Source organism: Dipodomys ordii, unplaced genomic scaffold, assembly GCF_000151885.1.
Source record: "Dipodomys ordii isolate 6190 unplaced genomic scaffold, Dord_2.0 Scaffold155, whole genome shotgun sequence".
NCBI classification, from domain to species: domain Eukaryota; kingdom Metazoa; phylum Chordata; class Mammalia; order Rodentia; family Heteromyidae; genus Dipodomys; species Dipodomys ordii.
In genome coordinates this window covers 985,399-996,716 of record NW_012267371.1, presented here as the reverse complement: position 1 = coordinate 996,716, position 11,318 = coordinate 985,399, and the positions used below count along the sequence as shown (strand labels likewise).

The 11,318-nt window shown below is 42.9% G+C and overlaps 2 protein-coding genes across 5 annotated transcripts in view; one reads left to right on the top strand and one right to left on the bottom strand.

Annotated features, from left to right (window-relative positions):
* Znf740 (zinc finger protein 740) overlaps positions 1–231 on the bottom strand; it is a 12,223-nt gene extending 11,992 nt beyond the window's left edge. For both annotated transcript variants that reach the window (XM_013032508.1, XM_013032509.1), the window contains exon 1: positions 142–231. The gene's annotated coding sequence lies outside the window, so the exon portion shown is untranslated. The remainder of the gene's footprint in view (positions 1–141) is intronic.
* The window catches only part of Csad (cysteine sulfinic acid decarboxylase), a 33,652-nt gene that overhangs the window by 732 nt on the left and 21,602 nt on the right, over positions 1–11,318 (top strand). The window contains exon 1 of one of the 3 annotated variants that reach the window (XM_013032504.1): positions 173–247. The exons of the other annotated variants lie outside the window; for them this stretch is intronic. The gene's annotated coding sequence lies outside the window, so the exon portion shown is untranslated. Of the gene's footprint in view, positions 1–172; positions 248–11,318 lie in introns of those variants that run through there. 3 annotated transcript variants of the gene reach the window in all.

Here is an 11,318-nt window from a genome sequence, read left to right as displayed (position 1 = left end):
CCAGCCCGAACCCCCTCCCTGCGCCACGCGCCCCTCCTCCTCTCCCCTCCCCCTTCCCGCGCGGCGACCCACGGCCTGCGAGCTGCTGAGGTACTGCCGTCCGCCGGGACGACGCTGCGCTCCCTAGGGCGTGCGCCTTACCTGCCAGACGCGGCTTCCCGCTGTCTCCTCAGTCGTGCGGCGCCTCCTTCAGACCCCAGCACATCGTGCCAAGCCCGCGGCTGCCGCTGCCCCCGTCGGGACCGAGGCAAGTTTACAAACACCAACCCGGGGCCCGTTTCCCCGGAAGCACTTCCCCCTCCCCCTCGTCGTCTCCGCCGAGCGGCAACTTGCACTTCCGGGCTTTGGAGCCTGGACTGGCGGGGACAGCCCGAAAAGGGGTGAGGCTGGGGACGCGCGGTGCGCTGCAGCTGGTGGGTGGGCGGAGCGGTCCGCGGGAGAACGAGGCCCGGCGCGCCGCGCGTGCGCTCTGACGCGTGTGTGCCTTGGCCGCCATCTTGACTGAGGGCAGGAACGAAGTCTCCGAAATCGCTCAGCTCCGGGTGCTCATTGGGTAGCTGCCTAAGACTAGAAAAAGCGCCATCTCTGCCTTGGCATCGCTTTTTGTTGAGACCCAAGTAGAGGACGGAATAGTTTGTGCCCCTGATTTTTTTTTTTTTGCTTTCACTTAACTAGGCCACATTTGTCTTTCTGTGAGCTTTGGGTCTTCCACCGTCAAGTGATGTACACTCAGTGTGTCTGAAAATGAACACTTTCTCGGAGGCGTTCCCTAAGTATCCGAAGCCATCCTGCTCACGCCCGTGCAGAAGTTATAACCCTACACCCGAAAGCCAGCCTGGTTATTACTTCCTAGCCTTCCCCTTTTATTCCTAGTGGTCTCCTCCCTGCAAAAGGCCTCTCAGGAAACCAATCTTGTTGAAGGCTTAGCCAGGTAGTTTGGCCCCTAAACCTGGGCTGCATGCAAAAAATGGAAAGATGAGCCTATCTTCGAATTTTACCCCATTAGAGAGAGGTTTTGCTAAAGATGAATTGGGGAACCTCAAATATACATATACATATATATATATATGTATACACACATATACATTTATATGTAATTTTATTACTATTAAGGTGTTAATACAGAGAGGTTACATTTCTTTTTGGCATCCCTTATTTCTTCCCCCAGGTTCCCCCTCCATTCACTGCCCACAAGTTGCCTAGTTCATTTTCCACAGTGTCTACTGAGTACCATGCTTGTATTTGTTCATCCTTTCTTCCTCCATTTCTTTGTCTTCCCTTGCATCCTCCAAAAGAAGGAGAAAAGAACAAACAAAACAAAAAACCAAAAAAGCCTAAACAACACTACCACCACCATCACCACCACCACCAACAAAAATCCCCTATGTTTCCATTTCCTGAAATTTGTTTAGGTAGTGTTTTAAATGTTTGGAGTCATTATGCCTTTGACTGAGAAACCCTTTTTGTTCCCCACTCTTGTCAGGCTGAGTATGGCCCTGTGGAATCATTTGGTGCTTGACAGAACAGAAACTTTATGCTTCTATTCTATGGCCCTCAAATAATCTTACAAATATCCAAGTAACCCTTGACAAACAAAAAACACACTAAAACAGTTACCCAGCCCTGGCAAAGTGCATGTGCCAGAGGAAAATTTGTAAGTACTGATTTCTATTCTGTGTGCATAAAGTTGTGAGTTTAGGGAAATTAGTGATGATACCAAAATAAAAAATCTTTAGGATATAAAAAGACAAAGATAGAAGGGTGCTGGTGGTTTGTGTCTGTAATCCTAGCTGCTCAGGAGACTGAGATCTGAGGATCTTGGTGCAAAGCCAGCTGGAGCAGGAAAATCCATGAGACTCTTAGCTCCAATTTAACCACCACCAGGAAATGGGAAGTGGCACTGTGGCTCAAAGTGGTAGAGCACTAGCCTTGAGCAAAAGAGCTCAGGTACAGCTCACTGGCCCTGAGTTCAAGCCCCACGACTGAAAAAATAAAAATGTGTGTGTGTGTGTGTAGACAAAGATTCCTTGAGCTCTTTGTATTTTGGAGCAAGCTCTTAGACTCATCCTAAAGCTGAAATAAGATGGATAATAAAAGAGAAAAATGTCAATAGAAATTAGTTTCTAGTTTTTTAAATTTTTTTTCTGTGATATTATAAAGGTGATGCACAGATAATGAGTACATTTCTTTTTGGATAATGTCACCCTTTACCTTGCTCTCTCCCAGTTTTCCCCTCCTGTCTCCACCCACAAGTTGTATAGTTCATTTTCATGATAGTGTCAATGAGTACCACTGCTACATTTGTTTACCCTTTGTACCTCCATTTCTGAGAGTCTCTAGTTGTTGTTATTGTTTTTTGCTGGTCCTGGGGCTTGAACTCAGGGCCTGGGCTCTCTCTGAGCCTCTCTGTGCTCAAGGTTGGTGCTTCAAGGTGATATACAGAGGGGTTACAGTTGTATCTGTAATGAGTACATTTCTTGTGAAAATTGTTACTCCGCTCCCTCACTTTTCTCCCACTTTCCCTCCTCCCAAATACCCCCCTCTCAGTGTCTAGGTTTTATTTTTGTGTTTTTTGGTCCTGGGGACTGAACTCTGGGCCTGGGGCACTGTCCCTCAGCTCTTTAGCTCAGGGCTAACATTGAACTACTTGAGCTACATACAGCGCCACTTCTGGCTTTTTCTGCTTATGTGGTGCTGAGGAATTGAACCCAGTGCCTCCTCATGCATGCAAGGCAAGCATTCAACCACTGAGCCACCTTCCCAGCCCCCAGTCTCTAGTTCTTAAAAACAGAAGCCTACACTTATTTTTACCAATGGACAGAACACAAAATAGTAAAGGCAAAAGTATTTAGTCACCCTCTTTACCATCTCATGCTCCTGAAGATAATAATTCTTTTCAGTTTTTTATTATTTATTCATGTGCTGTTGTTATTATTGTTATTATTACTTGGTGCTAGGAATGGCATCCAGGTGCTCTGTCACTCTAGGCAAGCTCTCTGCTACTGACCTACACCCCTATGTTATTCTAATCAGTTTGATATACTGTTACCTCCACACTTTTTTCTATGTTCACATGCATATTTTTTCATCTAGTACATATTTATTGATCACTGTAATCTGTCATATGAAGTATGTTAGACATCTAAGTCAGTTTACATTTAAAAAATAGTTTCATGAGTTGAGCACTGGTGGCTCATGACTATACTCCTAGCTACTTAGGAGGCTAAGATCTGAGGATCACCGTTCAAAGCCAGCCCAGGCAAGAAAGTGTTAGATTCTTATCTCCAGTTAACCATGAGAAAACTGGAAGTGGTACTGTGGCTCAAAATGGGTAGAGTGCTAGTCTTGAGCAAAAAGAGCTCAGGGACAGTGACCAGGCCCTGAGCTCAAGACCCATGACTGAAAAAAAAAATCATGAAGGAGAATGAAAATGTTGAAGGGGTGACACAGATGAAAATGTGCTCTCCCTCCCCATCCTCTGTGTGTGTGTGTGTGTGTGTATGTATATATACATATATATATGTATATATACATTTATAAATATACATGTATATATGTATATATTTACATATATATATAAAATCTGCTTTGCTAAAGGCAAAAAAATCATTATATATCCCACAAAATTAAGAAAAGTGAAGGAAGGGTTAGGTTGGGAAGGTTGGATGAGACTGTTGGAAGGGATGACATTGAGCAGGATATATTATACTCATAAACTGCTTATTGAATGGCAATTCCTTTGTACTACTTAAAGAAAATAAAAATATTAAAATTTTATTTTTCGTAAATAGAGGTGATATATGTCTGTAGCCAGAGGTACCTGGGAGATTAAGGCAGGATGGTTGCTTGAGCCCAGGAGTTTGGAGGTCAGCCTAGACAGTATAATGAAATTATGACTCAAACAAAATGAAACAAAACAAAAACACCAAAAAAATTTCCCAAGTTCTTGTATTGTATTCAAATTTATGTTTATACTTTCATTTATATAGTTAGATCTTGATGAACATTTAGGTTTCAGTTTTTTTGCTTTATATATGTTTATACTTTCATTTATATAGTTAGATCTTGATGAACATTTAGGTTTCAGTGTTTTTGCTTTATAAACAATGCAATAATGAACATCGTTATAGTTATCTTTTTGTATTTGTAGATACAATATGTGTTTTGTTTTTTTGATTTGTCCCTCAGCTTTTCAGCTCAAGGTTAGTGCTCTACCACTTGAGCCACAGTGCCAATTCCAGCTTTTTCTGCTTATATGGTGCTGAGGAATCAAACCCAGGGCCCCATGCGTGCAAGGCAAGCACTCTACTACTGAGCCACCTTCCCAGCCCCTGTGTTTTAAAATTTTTAATAGAGTCTGTGCCATTGAATTTCAAGTTGGTAGCAACTGACATGCTCACTCAGATTATGTGTGAATGTCACCAATTCCTACAACCTGAGTGATACTGGAGATTATAACAAAAAAATTAATTATTGTTGCTGGGTGCCAGTGGCTCACATCTGTAATCCTAGCTACTCAGGGGGCTGAGATCTGAGGATCACAGTTCAAAGTCAGCCCAGGCAGGAAGTTCTGTAAGACTTTTTTTTTTGGTTGGTCATGGGGCCTGAACTCTGGGCTTGGGTGCTGTCCCTCAGCTCTTCAGCTCAAGGCTAAAGCCCTACCACTTGAGCCACTGTGCCACTTCCGGCCTTTTTTGCTTATGTGGTACTGAGGAATCGAAACCAGGGCCTCATGCGTGCGAGGCAAGCACTCTACCACTGAGCCACCTTCCCAGCCCCTGTAAGACTCTTTTTTTTTTTTTCAAAAGAAAATCGTGCTAAGTCTGGCTTAGGTTGTACTTCTTTTTTTTATTTATTTTATTTGTGAAGATACTGTACAGAGGGGTTACAATTACATGGGCAGGATAATGCGTACATTTCTTACCAAGCATTGCAGCCTCCTCCTTTTGTTTACCCTTCACATCCCTTCCTAGCTTTCCCCCCCCTGTGTGACTCTTAACTCCAATAAACCACCAGAAAACTGGAAGTGGTACTGTGGCTCAAGTAGTAGAGTACGAGCCTTGAGCTGAACTGCTCAGGGACAGTGCCCAGGCCCAGAGTTCAAGGCCCCATGATGGACCCCCCCAAAATTAATGTATTGTTATTACAGAGGTGATGTTCAGAGGGATTACAATTACATGAGTCAGATAATGAGTACATTTCCTTTTGTACAGTGTCTTTTTTTTTTTTTTCCGCCAGTCTTGGGGCTTGAACTCAGAGCCTGGGTGCTGTCCCTGAGCTTCTTTTGCTCAAGGCTAGCACTTTACCAGGTGAGCTATAGCAGCACTTCTGGTTTTTGTGTTTATGTGATACTGAGGAATTGAACTCAGGGGTTCATGCATGCTAGGCAAGCACTCTATTACTAAGCCAGATTCCTAGCCCACTGTACATGTCTTCTGTTTTATCATTCTCTCCCAGCCCCTCCCTCCTGTCTCTACCCATGAGATGTATAGATCATTTTCATCAATTTCCAGTGAGCTCCACTGCTGTACTTTTTCACCTTTTTTTCCTCTAGTTCTGTGCCCTCCCCCCACGCTCCCTAAGATATACACGTGAATACACTATACATAAGATAAAGATGATAGAATATTACAAACTAAAAAAAAGTCTTTTGTTTCTATTTCTTGGAATTCATTTCAGTTTGTATATTATTTTATATAAATATGAAGAGGCACTTAGGCATTGTGCCTTTGTGTTTCTCTCCTAAGAATATCTTCTTTTGGTCTCACTACCGAATGAGTATCTAGAATCCTCTATAATTTATCATATCCCAGTGAATTTTAGCCCTAACTTCCACATATCAGAGAGAACATAGCTTGTTTGTCTGTCTGAGCTTGGCTTAATTTTACTTAAAGTGATTTGTTCTAGTTCCATCCATTTCCCTGAAAATGACATTCTTTCTAATGAGTGTGTAAAATTCCATTGTGTAGAAGTACCACATTTTTTTTTAAAATCTGTTGTGGGGTCTGAATTCTTGGCCTGGTGCTGTCCCTCAGCTCTTCAGCTCAAGGCTAGCTCCCTACCACTTGAGCCACAGACACTTCCGGCTTTTTTTTCTGCTTATGTGGTGCTGAGGATTCGAACCCAGGGCCTCATGAATGCGAGGCAAGCACTCTACTACTGAGCCAACTTCCCAGCTGGAAGTACCACATTTTTTGGGTCTACTCATCTATTGTGGGCATCTGGGCTGTTTCCATATTTTAGCTATTGTGAATAGTTTGACAATAAACATGGATGTGCAGGTGTCCTTGTCATATTTTGGCTCATGATGTTCAGGGTAGATGCCCAGGAATGGTATGTCTGAGTCATAGGGAAGGTGTATGTTTTGTTTTTTTGAGGAACCGCCAGACTGCTGTCCAGAGTGGTTGTCCTAGTTTGCATTCCTACCAACAGTTCTGTAGGGTTCCTGTTTCTCCACATCCCTCACCAGCATTTATTGTTTGAGTTTACAATATTGGCCAATCTTACTGGGCTGAGATGAAATCTTAGAGTTGTTTTGATTTGCATTTCCTTTATGGCCAGGAATCATGAGCATTTCCTCATGATTCTTTGCCATTTTTGTATCTTCTGAGAAGTCTCTCCTTAGCTACCTGGCCCATTTAGTGATTGGTTTATTAGATTTGGGAGAAATAAAGTTTCTTGAGTTCCTGTATATATTGGATATTAGGCCTTTGTCTGATCTTTTCTCAGTTTGTTGGCTATCTTTCTAGTTTACTATGTCCTTAGTTGTGCAGAAACTTTTTATTTTGATATAATCTGACTTGTCAAGTCTCTCTCCTATCTGTACCTATAAGTCCTAATGTTTCTCCTACTCTCTCTTACAGTAGTTTCAGGTTGAGGTCTTTGATCCACTTTGAATTGTATTAGTGCATGGTGACAAACAGGGATCTACTTTTAATCTTCTGCATATGGATGTCTAGTTTTCTCAATACCAATTACTGAAGAGGTTATTTTTCCCCCCACTGTATGTCTTTGGCTGCCTTATCAAATATCTCTTCTAATCTATTTCTTTTCTTTTTTTGGGGGGGGTCTGGTGGTGGAGCCTGAACTCTGGGCCTGGGCACTGTTCCTCAGCTCTTCAGCTCAAGGCTAGCGCTCTACCACTTGAGCTAGAGCGCCACTTCCGGCTTTTTTTCTTTTTGCTTATGTGGTGCTGAGGAATCGAACCCAGGGCCTCAGGCATGCAAGGCAAGTGCTCTACCACTGAGCCACCTTCCCAGCCCCTCTTCTATTTCATTGATCTTTGGGTCTATTTTTGTGCCAGTACCAAGCTGTTTTTGTTATTATGGCTCTGTAATAGAGTTTGAGGTCTGATATTGTGATACCACCCACATTGCTTTTTTTTTTGCCTAGAATTGCTTTGGCTATTCTAGGTCTTTCATTTCCATATGAGTTTTTGGATTGTTTTCTCTATCTCGATAAAGAACATCATTGGGATTTTGAAGGGGATTGCATTGAATTTGTATATTTTTTTGGTAGTATGGTCATTTTCACTAGGTAGTCATATTGACTACCTATTCATGAACATGAAAGGTCTTACCATTTCTGGTGTAGTAGTTCATTGTTTTTTTATACATTATTAGTGAAGTTACTAATCCTTTTATCTTGTTTTTTAAACTATTTGTATTCTTTGCCATTAAAAAGATTGCCTACTTTTGGCTGGGAAGGTGGCTCAGTGGTAGAGTGCTTGCCGTGCATGCATGAGGCCCTGGGTTCGATCCTCAGCACCACATAAGCAAAAATGAAAAAAAAAATGAAATAAAAATCCAGACTTTGAATTTTGGGGCTGGGAAGGTAGCTCAGTGGTAGAGCGCTTGCCTTGCATGCGTGAGGCCCTGGGTTCGATTCCTCAGCACCACATAAGCAAAAAGAAAAAAGCTGGAAGTGGCGCTGTGGCTCAAGTGGCACAGCGCTAGCCTTGAGCTGAAGAGCTGAGGGACAGTGCCCAGGCCCAGAGTTCAGGCCTCACAACCGGACCCCCCCCCAAAAAAATGAAACAAAAACAAAAATAAAAATTAATAAAAAAAAGATTGCCTACTTTTATTTATTGACAGAAATATTGCCTTATAGATATTAATGCTTTATTCTTTTTTTGTTTTGTTTGTTTTTTGGTGATGTGGTGTTTGAACTTGGGGCCTGGGCACTGTCTCTGAGCTCTTCTGCTCAAGGGTAGTGCCCTACTATTTTGAGTTACAATTCCACTTCTGGTTTTTAAGTTGTTAATTGGAGATAAGAGTCTCACAGAGACTTTTCTTTCCAGGTTGGCTTTGTACCACAATCCTCAGATCTAAGCCTCCTGAGTAGCTAGGCACCTGGTCTTAATTCTTTATTCTTTGTCATCTGCATTTAAAATCAGAAAAATTTTCCCTCCCTCCCTCCAAATATCCCTCCCTCTCTCCATCCCTCCTTTTCTTCCTTCCTTCCTTCCTTCCTGTGCCTGCTGGTCCTGGGGCTTGAACTCAGGACCTGGGTGGTGCTATCCCTGAGCTTTGCTCAAGGCTAATGCTCTACCACTTGAGCCACAGTGCCACTTACAATGTTTTTCTTCGTTGTTTTTTTTTTTTTTTTGGTTCTTCATGGGACTTGAACTCTGGGCCTGGGTGCTGCCTCTCAGCTCTTCAGCTCAAGGCTAGCACTCTACTACTTGAGCCACAATGCCACTTCTGGCTTTTTCTGCTTATGAGGTGCTGAGTAATTGAACTCAGGTCCTCATGCATGCAAGGTAAGCACTCTACCACTGAGCCACCTTCCCAACCCCTTACTCACAGTTTTTTAGTGGAGCTAAGTATCTCTCATACTTTCCTTTCCGGGTGGCTTTGAACTGTGATCCTCAGATTTCAGCCTCCTGAGCAACTAGGATTATAGGTGTAAGCCAGTGCTTAGCTACATTTTTTTTCTTTTTGGGGTCCGGTCGTGGGGCCTGAACTCTGGGCCTGGGCGCTGTCCCTCAGCTCTTCAGCTCAAGGCTAGCACACTACCACTTGAGCCACAGTGCCACTTCTGGCTTTTTCCTTTTTGCTTATGTGGTGCTGAGGAATCGAACCCAGGGCCTCATGCATGCAAGGCAAGCGCTCAACCACTGAGCCACCTTCCCAGCCCCTACATTTTTTTAAAAAAGAGTTTCTCATATGTAGCGCAGGTTGGTATAGAATTTATGATCCTCCTATCTCAGGTTGGTGCTGGGATTATAGGCATGCACCACTATGTTTGGCTCCTTTTCAACTTTCTTTTGAGGGTAAAAGTCATACTATGGAAAATGTAAAAATTTCTTCTAGTGTGACCAGCCCTGCCTTTCCTGGGTCAGTGTTCTACTTACTACAGAGATCCTACCTTCAGACTGTATGCTAGGCTCCCTAACTGGCTGCCAGCTGGAGCCCACAGGAAAAACACCGTGTTTAGGGTAGTGCCTGTCATGCCACAGAAGTAGACTTAGTCAGTGTTTGCTGAACAAGCTAAACCCATTCCAGTATGGGTTGCATAATAGAAAAGAGCAGTGTCTGGCTTTCTTTGCTACTTTCTAGACCTTTGATGATAGTTGTTAGAGAAGTTGGGAAACTGAATGATGTACAAGCAACATTTTTTTCTTTTTTTGGTTTGAACTCAGGACCTTGCACTTACTTAGTAAGTCTACCACTTGAGCCACACCTCCAATCCCAAGGAACATTCTTTTTGGGGGGAGCAATACTAAGATTTAAACTCGGGGCCTCACACTTGTTAGGCAAGTGTTGTATGATGTAAACCACACCCCTAGTCCTTTTTGCTGGGGTTATTTTTGATATAGGTTCTTGCTTTTTACCTGGGCTGACCTAGTCCTACTATTTATGCTTCCTAAGAGTGGGGATGACAGGTGTGTACCATGACTCCCTAAAGACATTTCTTGATCTTGGCAGTGTATATATTTTGGAATTCCTTTTCTGTTTTTTTTTTTTTTTCTTGTAGGCCTGTGGATCGACCCATGGCCTTGCATATGCTCGCATGTGATGTACTGCTGAGCAACAACAACTCTGCAAGTCTTCTGCCTCCTCAATTCCTCAATATTTTCTTTTTTATTTGGGTCCGGTCGTGGGGCCTGAACTCTGGGCCTGGACGCTGTCCCTCAGCTCTTCAGCTCAAGGCTAGCGCTCTACCACTTAAGCCACAGCGCCACTTCCGGCTTTTTTCTTTTTGCTTATGTGGTGCTGAGGAATCGAACCCAGGGCCTCAGGCATGCAAGGCAAGTGCTCTACCACTGAGCCACCTTCCCAGCCCAAAGGACTGTCCAAAAAGAAAAAAGCTGGAAGTGGCGCTGTGGCTCAAGTGGTAGAACACTAGCCTTGAGCTGAAGAGCTGAGGGACAGCACCCAGGCCCAGAGTTCAGACCCCACGACCGGATCAAAAAAAAAAAGGTTCTTAAAAGAACCTTTATTTAAAAAAAAAAAGAACCTTTATTTTAGTTACATAAATAATATGAAATTATTATACAAATTACAAAAACATGAAAGTATTTAACAAAATTAAAATCCATAATTCCAACATCTAGTAATAACTAAAATAAATATTTGAAATCTTTTTCAGTCTTTTACAGCATACATAAGGAGCCAGGTACTGGTTGCTAATGCCTGTATCCTGACTACTCAGGAGGCTGAGATATGAACATCTCAGTTTAGAGCTAGCTTGAGCAGAAACATCTTTTAGACTCATCTCCAATTAAACACACACACACACATGTTTGTATGTGTGTGTGTGCGTGTGCACATGTGCTTGCATGCGTGCATCATAAGAGAAACTAGAGCTGTGGCTCAAATGGTAGAATGCTAACCTTGAGCAAAAAAGCTTGGGGACAGCGCTCAGGCCTTGAATTCAAGCCCCAGGACAGAAAAAAAAAAAAAAAACATACATAGGGCTAGGTGCTGGTGGCTTATGCCTGTAACCCTAGCTATTCAGGAGGCTGAGAACTAAGGATCCTGGTTTGAAGCCAATTGGAACAGAAAAAATCTGACAGGCTCTTATGTCCAATTAGCCAGCAAAATGCCATAAGTGGAGCTATGGTTCAAGTGGTAGAGTACCAGCCTTGAACACAAAGCTAAGGAGCAATATCGAGGTTTTGAGTTCAAGTGCCAGCACTGGTACAATATATATATGTGTATGTATGTATACATGTATGTATGTGTGTGTTTATTTGTATATTGCCTCACTGTTAAATCTGGGCTGGTGATGAGTATAAAGCATCTGCTGGGCTGGGAAGGTGGCTCAGTGGTAGAGCGCGTGCCTTGCATGCCTGAGGCCCTGGGTTCGATTCC